General features: G+C 49.4%; 1 pseudogene; it reads right to left on the reverse strand.

The window, feature by feature from the left end:
• Window positions 1-10,080: 10,080 nt before the first annotated feature.
• On the reverse strand, window positions 10,081-10,633 carry LOC102524105 (annotated as a pseudogene).
• Window positions 10,634-12,932: the final 2,299 nt, after the last annotated feature.

Here is a 12,932-nt window from a genome sequence, read left to right on the forward strand (position 1 = left end):
AGGTGGCTACTGAGCACTTGGAAACGTGGCTATTCCGAATTGAGTGGCAGTGTCAGAGTAAAATACACACCAGATTTTGCAGACTTTGCACCGAGAAAGAACACAAAGCTCCTCATTACTATTTTACATTGATTACTTCTTGAAATGACATAATTTTGAATATACGGGATCAAATAAAAGATTAGAATTTGACTTATTTCTTTATGCCTTTTTTTTAATGCGGCTGCTAGAGCATTTGAAATTCCCCGAGTGGCTCAGGTACATTCTGCTGCCCAAGGCTGGTCCAGAAATGCTGAAATCAGAGTCCACGGGGAGGGGCTCGTGCTTGTCAGTCATTCCTGTGACTCGGATACCCGGGAAGACTGGGGACGTGCAGTCAGCGCAGGGAAGTCACTTGACAGTGAGGAAAGTCACAGTCAGAGAGTTTCATCAGCTTGTCCAAAGTCCTGCCTAAACCAGCAGGGTAAGGGCCAGGGAGTCAAGCTCTCCCCTCATCTGAATGTAAGCTGCAGAATGTGGGCTGCTCCGTCCCCGGTGCGTGCCCGGTGCTGAGAGAGTAGCTGGCACGGAGCTCCTTGTAAATGCACGCGGAATGAATGAGGCCACCTCGCCACAGCGCTCAGGCAGCCAAATGCGTAATTCCAGTCCCACACCAGGCTGGTCTGCTTTGTTCTGTTCTTGAGGCTGTAGCTCACAGGAGTATTGTTATCTCCAAGGGAAAGAAAAACACATTCCAGGCCATCTCGAAACTCTCCTTGTTGAAAAACACGACACAAACCACATTAGCATCTCCTTGAGAGCATCTTCTTCACGTGCAAATTTGGCATTCACCTCATCCAGTCAAAGAGTGTCCTAGGAATAATTTGTACCAGTAAGAAACATAATTACAACAGTTTCCCCCCACCCCGCCCACCCAGCTTCCACCTGTTGGAAGCAGTGTCTCCTCTACTGAAAACAAGGAATGTTTTTCCTAAGCTACCAAAGCTGTTCAGCACCCAGAGACTCTGCTCCCACCTCCCTCTGGGACCCAGGGTTTCTATTTTTAAGCAGGCAGTGTGCAGAAAGGAAACCAGCTCTGAAGACATTGTTTTGCAGGGAAACCGTCAACCTCCTCCGGCTTCTACATGTGAATGTGGCTTCTCAGAAATCAGGACTGACAAGGGAACAGCAGCATTTGAATCACCCAGCAATAACAAAACACAAAACCTAATTACTCTCCTCATCCTCCAGGTCCTATAAATTACTCAGTGGGCAGTTCCAAGGAGGAAGCACAATTTCTTAGCATCATTACCGAGTGATGGAAAAAATCTTCCGTGTGGGCAAACTCTCAGCAAGACGGGAGGGTGACTCACAGATCATTTTACACATTGTTACAATTGGTCCCCACCTGCCTCTCCGCAGTCTTAAATAATCCGTTGTCATGCTGCTGCAGAAAAATCTAATTGCAGCCTTAGTCCCCCAGCCCCTCCTGAATTGCTCACCCACGGGCTCGGCTTTAATTACATAACACTTGGAGGGAGAAACACAGAAAAGGCAAAATGAAGCCTGCGTTGGTCTTGTAATAAAATGGTCAGCATGCAGTCACATGCCTAGTGGTCTGGGGAACCATGTGTTGTATCATCTGGGAAACTTACTACTCTGCATATTCCCAGGACTCACCCCAAAATCTCTGATCACAATGAGAGCAACCCCTGGAATATGTGCGCTTTCATAAGCCCCCCCTGTTCACGCTCAATGTTTGAAAACACCTGTCTAGAATCAAGTCTGCCACACTGAAGTTGGTAACGTGAAACTAAACTATATGGATGAAGAAGTCAGCGTCATATTCCAGTGCACAGGAGTCTCTCCTCAGGCACCGGGCTCTGCTTCTGAATCCCAGCCATCATCCAGCAGGACCATCTGTGTGGTGGTGGGGCCCCAGCAGACAGCCTCACTGAAGATTCCTCATTCCCAGATTCCCTGATCTGGACCAGAACCCTGCAACCTTCACTGGGGCATTCTGCTACTAATGACAGTCCAGATCAAATAGAACTGCTCGTGCTATTTGACTGTTTGCCCTTCCCACCAGGTAGACCCCGCTGTCCAGCATCCACAAGCATCCTCTTCTTTAAAAAAAAGGGGGAGGGCAGGTAATTAGGTTTATTTATTCATTTATTTTTTAATGGAGGTACTGGGGCTTGAACCCAGGGCCTCATACATGCTAAGCACACACTCTACCACTGAGACATACCCTCCCCTAAGTACCCCTTCTTCTGCCCAGTGTGCTACTGGGACCACAGTGCCTGGTGTCTCATCCCTAGATGTGCCAGGAGTCACTGTACATGAGGAATCCCAGAGATGGAAACTGTCCACGGAAAGATTTACCTTAGATGTGCGCTTGAGTGGAGTTCAGGTTGGGGGTGATCATGGTAAGGGAGAGACAGAGGCAGTCTGGGTGGAGGCTGGGGAAAGGAGAGGGCAGAGCTGAGGGGTCCTTGCTGCAATGTCACCAGGCAAAGTGACACCAGAGAGGAAAGCTTGGTCAGCTCTTGTTGTTTCTCCAAGCATTTCATCCCCAACACACCAGCTCTGACCTCTGACCCTTCCAAGACTGGATGTAGGGGAAGGAGCTTCAGGGGCAAAGGTGATTTTACACCCACGCGGCAGGTGCAGTGGACCACTCGGCATTGGTACTGCTGGGTTGCATAAGCAACTAAAATACACCTGTGTGTGTGTGTGTGTGTGCCTGTGTTTTGTGCCTTCCTCAAGATTCTTCATCTGGGCGCTCCAACTGCCCTCTTCTTTCAACAGAGCGATGCCTCTTTTCAAGTTGGACCCCTTACAAGTCTCCCCTGACCCCTGAGCTTCCGTAGACCACCTCTCTCTCGGGATCCCCCTCGTCCCAGTGGTCCCCTTGGAATGGACCTGTTATAAGACAGCCCTGGGCATCTCCCACGGAGGGGAGCGTTCAGGAAATGTGTGGCTGTGCCTTCCGTCAGGAGCTCCAGCCACGTCCTCCCGCCTCTAAGCATCTAAGGGATAGCAGCCCCCAGCTGCGTGTTCCGCGCGTCCAGGCACAGTTTCCTTGTGGGTTTCTTGATGGAAACACCCCACCCCCCACCCCCACGGGGGCGGTGAAGTTCCGGAGTGGAGGGGAACGCCCGCCGCTCTGACAACCCTCCCCCAAGGGGTTTCCTCCCTCGTCCTCTTCAACCGCATCTCTTCTGGGGGAAGCTGGAGGTAGACAGTCAACGACACTGGCGACCCAGCCTCCGCTCACTCCCGAGCAGCTCCTCAGCCACCCAGCTCTCTAAGGCGCAGCGATGCTCTGTGCGCTTTTAGCCTTCCGGGCCTCCGCCCAAACCGACGAGAATCTCACTTTAATATCTTGTTTCTCAATATAATTGTGATTCAAGGTGATATTTATTCTAGTGGAAACATGCTTATATTGCGGTTGAATCATAAGGTAATCGGGGAGCAGACAAAGGAGGGCGCGTCTGAGCTCGTCTGGGTCGGTCCGGAGGGTCTTTGCAGAGGAAGCGCCGTGTGGGCGGGTCTGCAGGCCGAGTGGCAGATACCGGGCTCTGAGCGGAGACGCGGCGCTGCTCCAGCCTTGACACCGCCGGTACGTCTCTCTGTGACAGCTCGAGGTCCCTAGAACTAGAAGAAATGGTTTCCAGAGCCTGACGCACAGTGCCTGTCAAACCGTGTGTGGGAAAGTACAGGGGGGCAGGAATAATGAGGGTGGGTCCGAACAGAGAAGCCAGAGAGCAGCTCTACCCGCCACCTCGCGCACGCCCGCCTCACTGGCACGTGGGAAGGAGGACTTTCAGGCAAGGAAAGCATCCACATCCCGCCGTGTGCGCCCACCTACACACACACACACACAGGCCATCGGTTTATAGTCCATTCATTGGCCCCTCTATCCAAATCAATTCCAGAACGCACAGGTAACTTTAGGAAAAGGAAGGAAAACGTGAACACGGGGCCCAGGACCCCCGTGTAACTGAAGGCGACGTCCTTTGGGGCTCCCCAAAGGCCCAGCGGGGAGACAACGGCGACCGAGCCCAGAGACACGGCTCGGGGGGCGCGCCGCGGGGTCAGTCCAGGCTGGCTCCGGGCCGGGAGGGTGGGCGCCCACAGGGCGGCCGCTCCCGGGGGGGGCGAGCGCAGGGCAAGCGCGGCCCCCGAGCCCGGAGCGGCCCCCAGCTCTGCCCCCAGCCCTGCAGCCCCGGCGGCCTCTGGGTCTCCCCGAGGGCCAGCGGCCGAGCTGAGGATCGCCCCTCAGAGCTGGGGGGCCGTAGAGACGGGTCCGCGCCGCGGATTTCAAGGGGAGGCAGCCGGGGCTCGCAGGACGCAGAGCCCGGGGCCTGTCCTGATGTCCCCCCGGCGGCGGGGAAGCGCGGGCCGCGTGCGGCTGTGGCCCGGGACTCGCGTGTCTTCTCTCCCGCCGTCCCTCGGGACGCCCCGCGGGAAGGACAGCCAACGCCGGACGTGACGGGAGGAGCCCGCAAGGCCGCGGAGGACCGGCCCGAGGCGCCGGTCCCAGCGGAGAGACGCCAGCAAAATTCTAGAAGAGGCAGAGCAGCTGCCGAGGTGATGAATAATATATCGGAGTGGAGAGCGCTGCAACCTAATCCCCAGCAGGGAGAAGGGCAGGGAGGGGCAGGCAGCGGCCACCACTGCGCGCGGGAGGGGGGGGGGGGCGCCGGGGGGCCGCCGGGGCCGCGCCCAGGGGCCGCGGGAGGCTTGTGAAGGAACCTTAGGGCCCAGGTCCCTCTGGCCCCTCACTCGGCCAGTTGGCCCGCTCACCCTCCACCACCCACGCAAGGACACAAACACACTCCTCTGCATATTTGTCCCCAGAGGCAGAGCTGAGACGGGCTTGCACGGAAATAGTTTATTTAGGAATCTGATCCCAAGAAGCGGGAACCAAGGGACAGCAGAAGCAAAAAGAGGAGGAGGGAGAGGCTCGAGCAGGTGCATTGTTCTCTGGACCAGACCGTGGGTGACTAGTTGTTCCATCTCACCAGGATTTCTGAGAAGGCTTGTGAACCTGCTCCCGGAACCCCCTGCCCTGGGGAAGGGATGGGCAGAGTTCGTCTCCATCGCCTCCACCTACTGTGAGCTGTGGCATCCTTTTCCCCACCCCCCTGGGCTGCACACATGTGATACCTACTGAGTTTCCCCTCCAAGGCACCTGGGCAGCCCAGGGGCAGAATGGAGAGTTGCTGGCCAGGTGCTGGCAGCGTGAACCTGCGTGGGACTGGTCACCCCTGTGTGAAGTTTCTCTCCGCAGCAGCAAAGGGAGTAAAGGTCCACGGGGAGGATGTTACGTGGTTCACAACTGTCCCAAACACCATTGCGAGCTGGAGGCTCTGGGCTTGGGAGTGGCCGGCGTGGTGGAAGGTATTTTTGTTTGTTTGTTTCTTCAAATGGTTTCTTGATTTTTTTTTAACATTTTTTATTGAGTTATAGTCATTTTACAGTGTTGTGTCAGATTCCAGTGTAGAGCACTATTTTTCAGTTATACACGAACAGACATATATTCATGGTCACATTTTTTTCGCTGTGAGCTACCACGAGATCTTGTATATGTTTCCCTGTGCTATACAGTATAATCTTTATTGGAAGGTTTTAGCAAGGGGCTGCAAACAACAGCTTTCATTAAAAACCCAAACACTGGACAGAGACTTCTCCAGCCCACCTCCTTTGCTTGGTCTCAGGAAACCCATGGCTGTGTTTAAACCCTCAGACTGGAGACCAGAGGATCTTCCCAAGAGAGACAGTCTAGCACAAGATAAAGACCCACAAATGCTGGTACTTTAGAGTCCCTCCAACAGAACGGCCAGGTCCCCGCCCAGGAACCCTGCATGGAATCCTACCATTCAGCAAGCTTCAACCCTGCACACACGGTTTCCAACCTCCTTTGTCCCTCACCCTTAAATAAAAACAGAAAGCAAGAGAGCACCAGAAAATTGAGGCCAGCCTGCAACATTAAAGACAGCTTTCGTTTTAAAGTTTTCTCTTATATAGATTGACTCTCTTCCCTTCAAGTGCATTTTAATGTTTGTTTGGCTCTGGCGGTTAACAGCAGCCTCAGAGGGACAAAAGAATCTTGGCATTCAAGAGGCAGCATTAAGCTTAAGAGTGCATGCAAATGCCGGAATCAAATCTGATTCCGTTAATGTAAATTAGTGCAGCTGCTGTGGAAAACAGTGTGCAAGTTGCTCCAAAAACTAAAAATAGAGCTACCAAATGACCCAGCAGTCCCACTCCTGGGCAAATATCTGAGAAAAAACAAAAACACTAATTCAAAAAGATACATGCACCCCAATGTTCGGAGCAGCATTATTGACAATAGCCAGGACGTGGAAACAACCAAAGTGTCCAACAACAGATGACTGGATGAAGAAGATGTGGTCTGTGTATACAAGGGAATACTACTCAGCCATAAAAAGAATGACATTTTGCCATTTGCAGCAACAAGGATGGACTTGGAGGGCACTGTGCTATGCTAAGTAAAGTAAGTCAGACAAAGAAAGACAAATACTGTATATTATTTGTATGTGGAATCTAAAAAATACAACAAATTAGTGAATATAACAAAAAAGAAGCAGACTCACAGATATAGAGAACAAAGGAGTGGTTACCAGTGGGGAGATGGGTGGAGAGGCAATATAGGGGTGGGGGAGTGGGAGGTACAAATTATTGGGTATAAGAGAGGCTCAGCGATGTACTGTACAACACAGGGAATGCAGCCAATATTGTATAATAACTGTAAATGGGAAGTAATATTTAAAAATTGTATAAAAAATACTCTTAATTTTAGAAAAACATCTGATTCCATTAAAGATAGTCACGTGAAACTGAGAAAGTCACTGAACTTATCTGTTCTTCAGTTTCCTCATCAGTAAAATGAGAAATAATAATGAGCCCCATGTGCTCCTGGTGCCACTGATGTCTGAGGAAAGAGCTGCCATGGACAGTGTACTATTCACATGGAACAAATGTAAACAGCTCCCCCTGGAGTTGTGCAGTGTACAACAGGCATGACTGTATGAGGAAGCCATGTCCTGCAAAGCTGCCAGGGAATGTCCACCGGGATCTGCATCCCACTGGCCGTCCACCAGCCTCCATACCACCATCAGAATGATGGGGCTGGAGACACACAGAGCCCTGCTTACTTACGGAGAAATTTTCTCCTCCGTACTCTCAGTGTGCATAGCCTCATCACCACAGTTTACAAAATAGCCCGACCATACACTTCACTGTTTGCACGCCCGTCACAAGTCATCCCTTATTAGCTGGAAACTCACCCCTTTTAGCTTTGTACATCTCTGAGCCCGCCTGCCTCCTTAGAGGTGAAATCCTTCCAGAACTCAAGGTCATCAGCAGAACCTTCTCTATTTCAACCTCTTCTCTGAACATTCCCTTCGCTGTTTCCCGTAGCTGAACCTGGCTGACAGTAGTGAGGACTCTGCGTGCCCTTCAGCCTGTTCTTTCAAATCCCTTGAACAGGTGGGCTGGGATGTGAAGCAGGTGTTTCCCACTCTTCACTGTGGCTTCCAGACCAGCATCCCTCCTTACTCATGAAATAAACCTGGTTCTTGGAAACCCTTGCCGTTAGCCAACATCATTAGCTACCTGTCATTGTGAGAGTGATCTGTGGACCACTAGGTCAGTCCCCTCTTCTCTTAAAGATCATTGTTTTGATCTGTTTGCCTGAATGTAAGTACAACTGTGACTGAGTCCAAATTCATTCTGCTCACCACACGACAGGCCAGTAAATTGGGAGAAGAGGGGCAAGGAATAATGACTTTATTTAGAAAGCCAGCAGACCAAGAAGATAGGGGACTAATGTCCTGGAGAACCATCTTCCCCAAACCAGAATTCAGTCTCCTTTTATACTAAAAAGGGGAAGGGGTGTGGCAGATTGTTGCAAACTTCTTGGTGTCAGAATCCTTTGTTCTCGCAGCTGTCCATGTAGGTCGGCTCACAATGTTCCTATAAACCTCCAACAAGATGAATGTTATTCTCTATTCTGCAACTTGTTATCTGTATATGAATGGAAAAGTGTTGTATCCTTAAAGGTTAGAGCCTTGAGAATGGGCTCTCCTGTATATTTCAGGTTGTAGGCAACATTCTTTTACAAAAGGTGGGGAACCAGCATGACTCAGTGCAGGAAACAGCACAGGGTTAGAGATAAAGGAACAGATCTAATATGGAGTCAGATTGGGTTCTTCCCTATTACACAGCCACCTCCACTTGTGTCCTGAATTCAGTCCCCTCTAGTCTACTCAAAGATATCACTGGGCCATTTTCTGTCCTCTCTCATGTCATAAATTTCCCTTTCTGTGGATTGTTTCCCTAATCATACAAAGATGCTCTCATCTTTAAAAATGGTAAGAAAAGAAACTCCCTTGAACTCACATGTGTCTCTGGCTTCTCCACTTGTCCAGTTTGTTTTACATCAAGACTCATCAAAGAGAGCCTACAATCTCTGACTCTATTGCCAAAACATGGCCTCTGTACCTGCTTACCAAGTTGAGACTTGAGGACAGAGTTTTGGATGAAGTAGAAAAGGCAGCTTTATTTCTTTGCCAGGCAAAGGAGGTCACGGTGGGCTAATGCCTCTAGGACTGTGAGCCTGCTGGAGAGAGAAAGCAGCAGTTTTACAGTAAAAGTTCAATAGTTCAAGGGGTGGAGCTAGTTTCCATAGAGATTGCACACAGGGTAACAAGTTGTAAAGTTTTCCTGTTTTGCAGATGCAGTGGTCCCCTTCCCTCTGCTGGGTATGAAGTTCACCTCTGGCTTTGGGAATCTCTCAATATTCTTATACCTAGAACAAAGGAGGCATAGGAAGGGGCTCCATGGAAAAGAGCTCTAGAGAGAAACTTGTGCAGTTTAAAGTCAGGTTGATAAATGCTTTTAGCCTTTTAAGCAGGCTGAGGCCTGGGACTGCCTGCGCGGACTGAGGCCTGCAGCTCAAACAACAGGATACAAGGAAACCACAAGGGGTCAAAAACAACTGCAGACATGTGCCACTGGGGGAAGTTATGAACAACAAGATGCACAAAACACCGAGCTGCCATTTCTGAGGTGTCAGGGGCAAGAGGAGGACATTGGGGGCAAGAGCAGGGCACTGAGCATGATCCCTGCACACAGCATGAGGGCGTTGGGCGGACCACCCAAGCCTCTCTCCTCTCCAGCCTAACCGTGGCAAGAGCATAACAAATCCCTTTAAGCTGTTATACAGTTAGGCAGTGACAAGCACCACTGCAGATGTCAGATGGTCACCAATGACAGCAGGGTCCTTCTTAGTTACAAATCCACATCGTTTCCCGTCATTATCCTTGGAAACTACTCCAGCTAGATTGTTATTGCCGCAATAGAACCAAAATCACCTTCATCAAGGTCAATTCTATGTCATCAGATCTCATGGTCATTTCACCAGGCTCGTCTTTCTCAGTGAGGCTCCGTCAATGCCCATCCTTTATAAAATGTTGCCTTCAGTGGCCTCAAGGAACTTCCGGACTGTTTGGAGGAGCCATGGAAAGAGCGGCACAGGTGTCCACTGGTCTGGGTCTCTGTAATTTAGGGCCAATATTAGGATTAAAATAGGCAAAGTATTTCCTTGGGCCTCTTCTACATTCTACATTCAATGACTACTTCCTACACACAGGGATGCACTGTGCTGTCCTCTGTGTGGATGCCAAGATGAGGACCGTGACCTTCCCCTCCCAGGGCTCACAATGTAGAAGGGAGACATTCTCACTGATTTTTAAAAAACCTCTTATTTTATTCTTTTCCCCCTCTGCCCAGACTGACTTTGCTGACTCTCCTCTGACTACCCAGTGAGTCTGTTACCAACATCTTCCATCATATTTCCTCTGCTCACTCTCAAGCAGATCTCAGTGGCACCTAGGAACAAAAATTGCTGATTAAACTCATTTATTCGTAGGGCAAAATGATTGGGAGTCCCCTTTAAACTCCTAGGTTTTTCGAATCTAATAATGCTCTTTATATGAAAACAAGAATCAGTATGTAACAGGTTAAGAAACTCTGTGAAGTACAAAATGTATAGCTTGAGAATGGTATTCAAGCAAATAACAGGCTTTTCAGTCTGATAGATCTATTCTCCTTCAAAGGCTTAAATTCTTCCATGTTGTGGACACTTACAGCAGGCAGCATGGCCCGAAGCGTGAAAACTTGCGAGGAGCGTTACCATGTGCTTTATGTTTTCCCTTGTGTTTCTTTCTTCCACGTTAGAGCACACAACACCATTTCTGAAAATTGCATCTGCCAAGGGTACAAGGTATCAAAAGAAGTTTTCTAGCTGAGAAATAGTTCTTTCTCCTTTTAGAGTCATGAACCACTGTTTGGAGAGACAATTGATTTTGCATTTTAGCCTTTTTTGATGCTGTCTTTCCCATATTCTGAATTCTGAGAAGCCGTGGGAATGCAAACGTCCACCGGTAACTCCTAAAGATTTGTTAGAGAAAATACCATTATTTCCTTAGCTTTACTAAAGACCTAAACTATCTTTGACAAAACAAAGAGGGCCCCAGATTTTTGTTTTCTAAGACATTTTTTAATACGAGGGCATGAATACATCATCATCTAAAGTTCTCATTCTCAGTAGCTCCCACATATTTTCCATTTGGTTCTATCTTTCAAATAGAATTGCTAGTCAACCGCATTCCAGGTTTTGTGTTCATCTAAGGAGGGTGAATTACCTGGGCTAGAATTCACACCAGTTTACTCACATGGTCGTCCTCTCGTCTTCATCGTCTCTACAAACAGAAGCTCAAACCCAAGACCTGGGGCTCACCTTTGTATTCTTACCATCACTCACCTTCACACCATCACCAGGTCTTGTCACTTCCAGATCCACCCGTGTGGGTCTGAACTCGGTCAGTTTATCGCCATCTTCACCACCAGCTCCTGTTGGGGGCAGCCCTAACCTTTCACCTGAGCTAAAACTGTAGGCTCCCAATGGATATCCATTTCTGATCCATTCTATTCCATTCTACACAGAGCCGACAAAGTCTTATTTGTGTATCTCTTCCTGTTCCAAACTTACAGTGGTTTACATTCACAAACAGGATATCCTACGGAATCCTTACCAAGGTCTAAGAGACCCTGCGTGATCTGGTCCACACCCCACCTGCCCTGGCTCACTATGCTGTAGTGATACCAGTCTTTCAGGTCCAGCAAAGATCTCTTCTGAGTCAGGACCTTTGCACAGGCTACTGCCTCAGCCAGATGCTAAGGCAGAACATAACTTATATATATAATAACTTTAAGCTGTGCAGCCAGAGAGTCCTTTCTGAGATCCAAAGGTTGAATGGGCCGCCCTGCTCATTGGCTCAGAGCACATCCCCCACTAAATAATTCTAGTGTATTAAAATCACACTAACAATCTATCTATCGTAAGTCTGCCTCCCGACAGGACTGTCAGCCCCAGGAGGACAGGGTTATGTCTGTTTTTCTAAAAGAACATCACCTTTGCTTGCAAGCTTCCAAAATAAATAATTGCCTACTCAATAACTTTTTGCTATGGAATAAACTAATGTTTTTTTTTTCCCTTCTGAAATCTGGCCTGCCCCAGAACGTGTTACTTTTTCCTTCTAATCTGAATCCAGTATTTCCATGGAAGGATGGTTTCTGAGGGACAGAGCTCTCTCTCAACTCCATTTGTTGCTGTAACAAATCCCTTTGCTGCGCTATTCCTTGTTTTTAGATTTATTCCACGCTCGTGTGAAACTCGTGTGCGTGTTCTGGCCCTGAGGCAGCTTTCCTTCTCTAGAAGGAAACCCAAGGCTCTTCCATGTGGGAAGCAGCCGTGTTCAACTGAAGCTGTGAACACGGATGCTGCTCTTCGAATCAGGCCCGGAGGCAGGCGAGCACGGAGGACGGGGCCTGGGGAGTGCTGCTCCTGACCTGCGCTCACACCTACCTGACAGAAACCTGTGATTTGACACACACAACTGCAGGAGAGACACGGAAATATGTTCTAGCCCAAAAAGAAGGGGAAATGATTTAGCGATCAGCTCAAAGACAATCCCAAGCTTCTAAAGGGATGGTGTCTCAGGAATTCCTTTCCTAGTGCAGCAGTTTATTCTTGGGAACACACTTTATTCCACCTGCTCCCTCCTCTCTACCGTCAGGATGCTGGGTCTGTAAGCCCGTGGACAGGAAACACAAACCCAGGAGGATCACAGCTGATTTGACGACTCCCTCTCTGGCCAAGATTCCCATGCTCTTCCTCTGCAGGACAAGGTCGCTGAGTCACCACCCGCCTCTGGGTTGGAGCCGGCAGAGTTGAGGCAGGGAAGGACAAAAGGAGACCCCCGGGGACTCTGACGTGGGTGAAGATCTGGGAGTGGGGAGGTAGATGTGCATGGAAAAGGCTTGCACAGTGGTAGCCTTCGCCTGTACACGCACCGCTGAATAAAGGCTGAAACCCCAGGAGCCCCTGCTCCTGCTCTCCCCATTTGCATTTCCAGTCTCCTCCTTTCCCTTCCGACTTTTGAGTGAAATATGGCTTGTTTTCCCCTGAAATGTGGGGAACATCTCTTACTGAAAATTAAACTGCCTGTGAAATATTCTCTGGGTCTCAAGGATCCTGTGTGTCCCTTTGGGTTTCACTACAAGGCCTCAGTGGGAAAGGACGGAGAATTGTTCCGCAGATGTAGGTAACGCTTTTTATTTATTGTCTTTTTCTAAGAATTTCTACAGTTTGAAACAAAAGTAGTGAGCTCGCTCTAGGGCAGTAAAATATCGAATGTTATTCCGTAATGGGCCAAAAGTGAGAGACAGTGGCTGGAAGGAATAAGTTAGAGGAAGGAGACCAAAGCCTGCCCCCGGGGAGCTTTGGGATAAATAAAATAAAGGCGAGCGGCTGAGGAAGCCCTCTGAGAACCAACGGCCGGCGCACCCGCGGGAGA

Source organism: Camelus ferus, chromosome 7 (genome assembly GCF_009834535.1).
Source record: "Camelus ferus isolate YT-003-E chromosome 7, BCGSAC_Cfer_1.0, whole genome shotgun sequence".
Taxonomy (NCBI): domain Eukaryota; kingdom Metazoa; phylum Chordata; class Mammalia; order Artiodactyla; family Camelidae; genus Camelus; species Camelus ferus.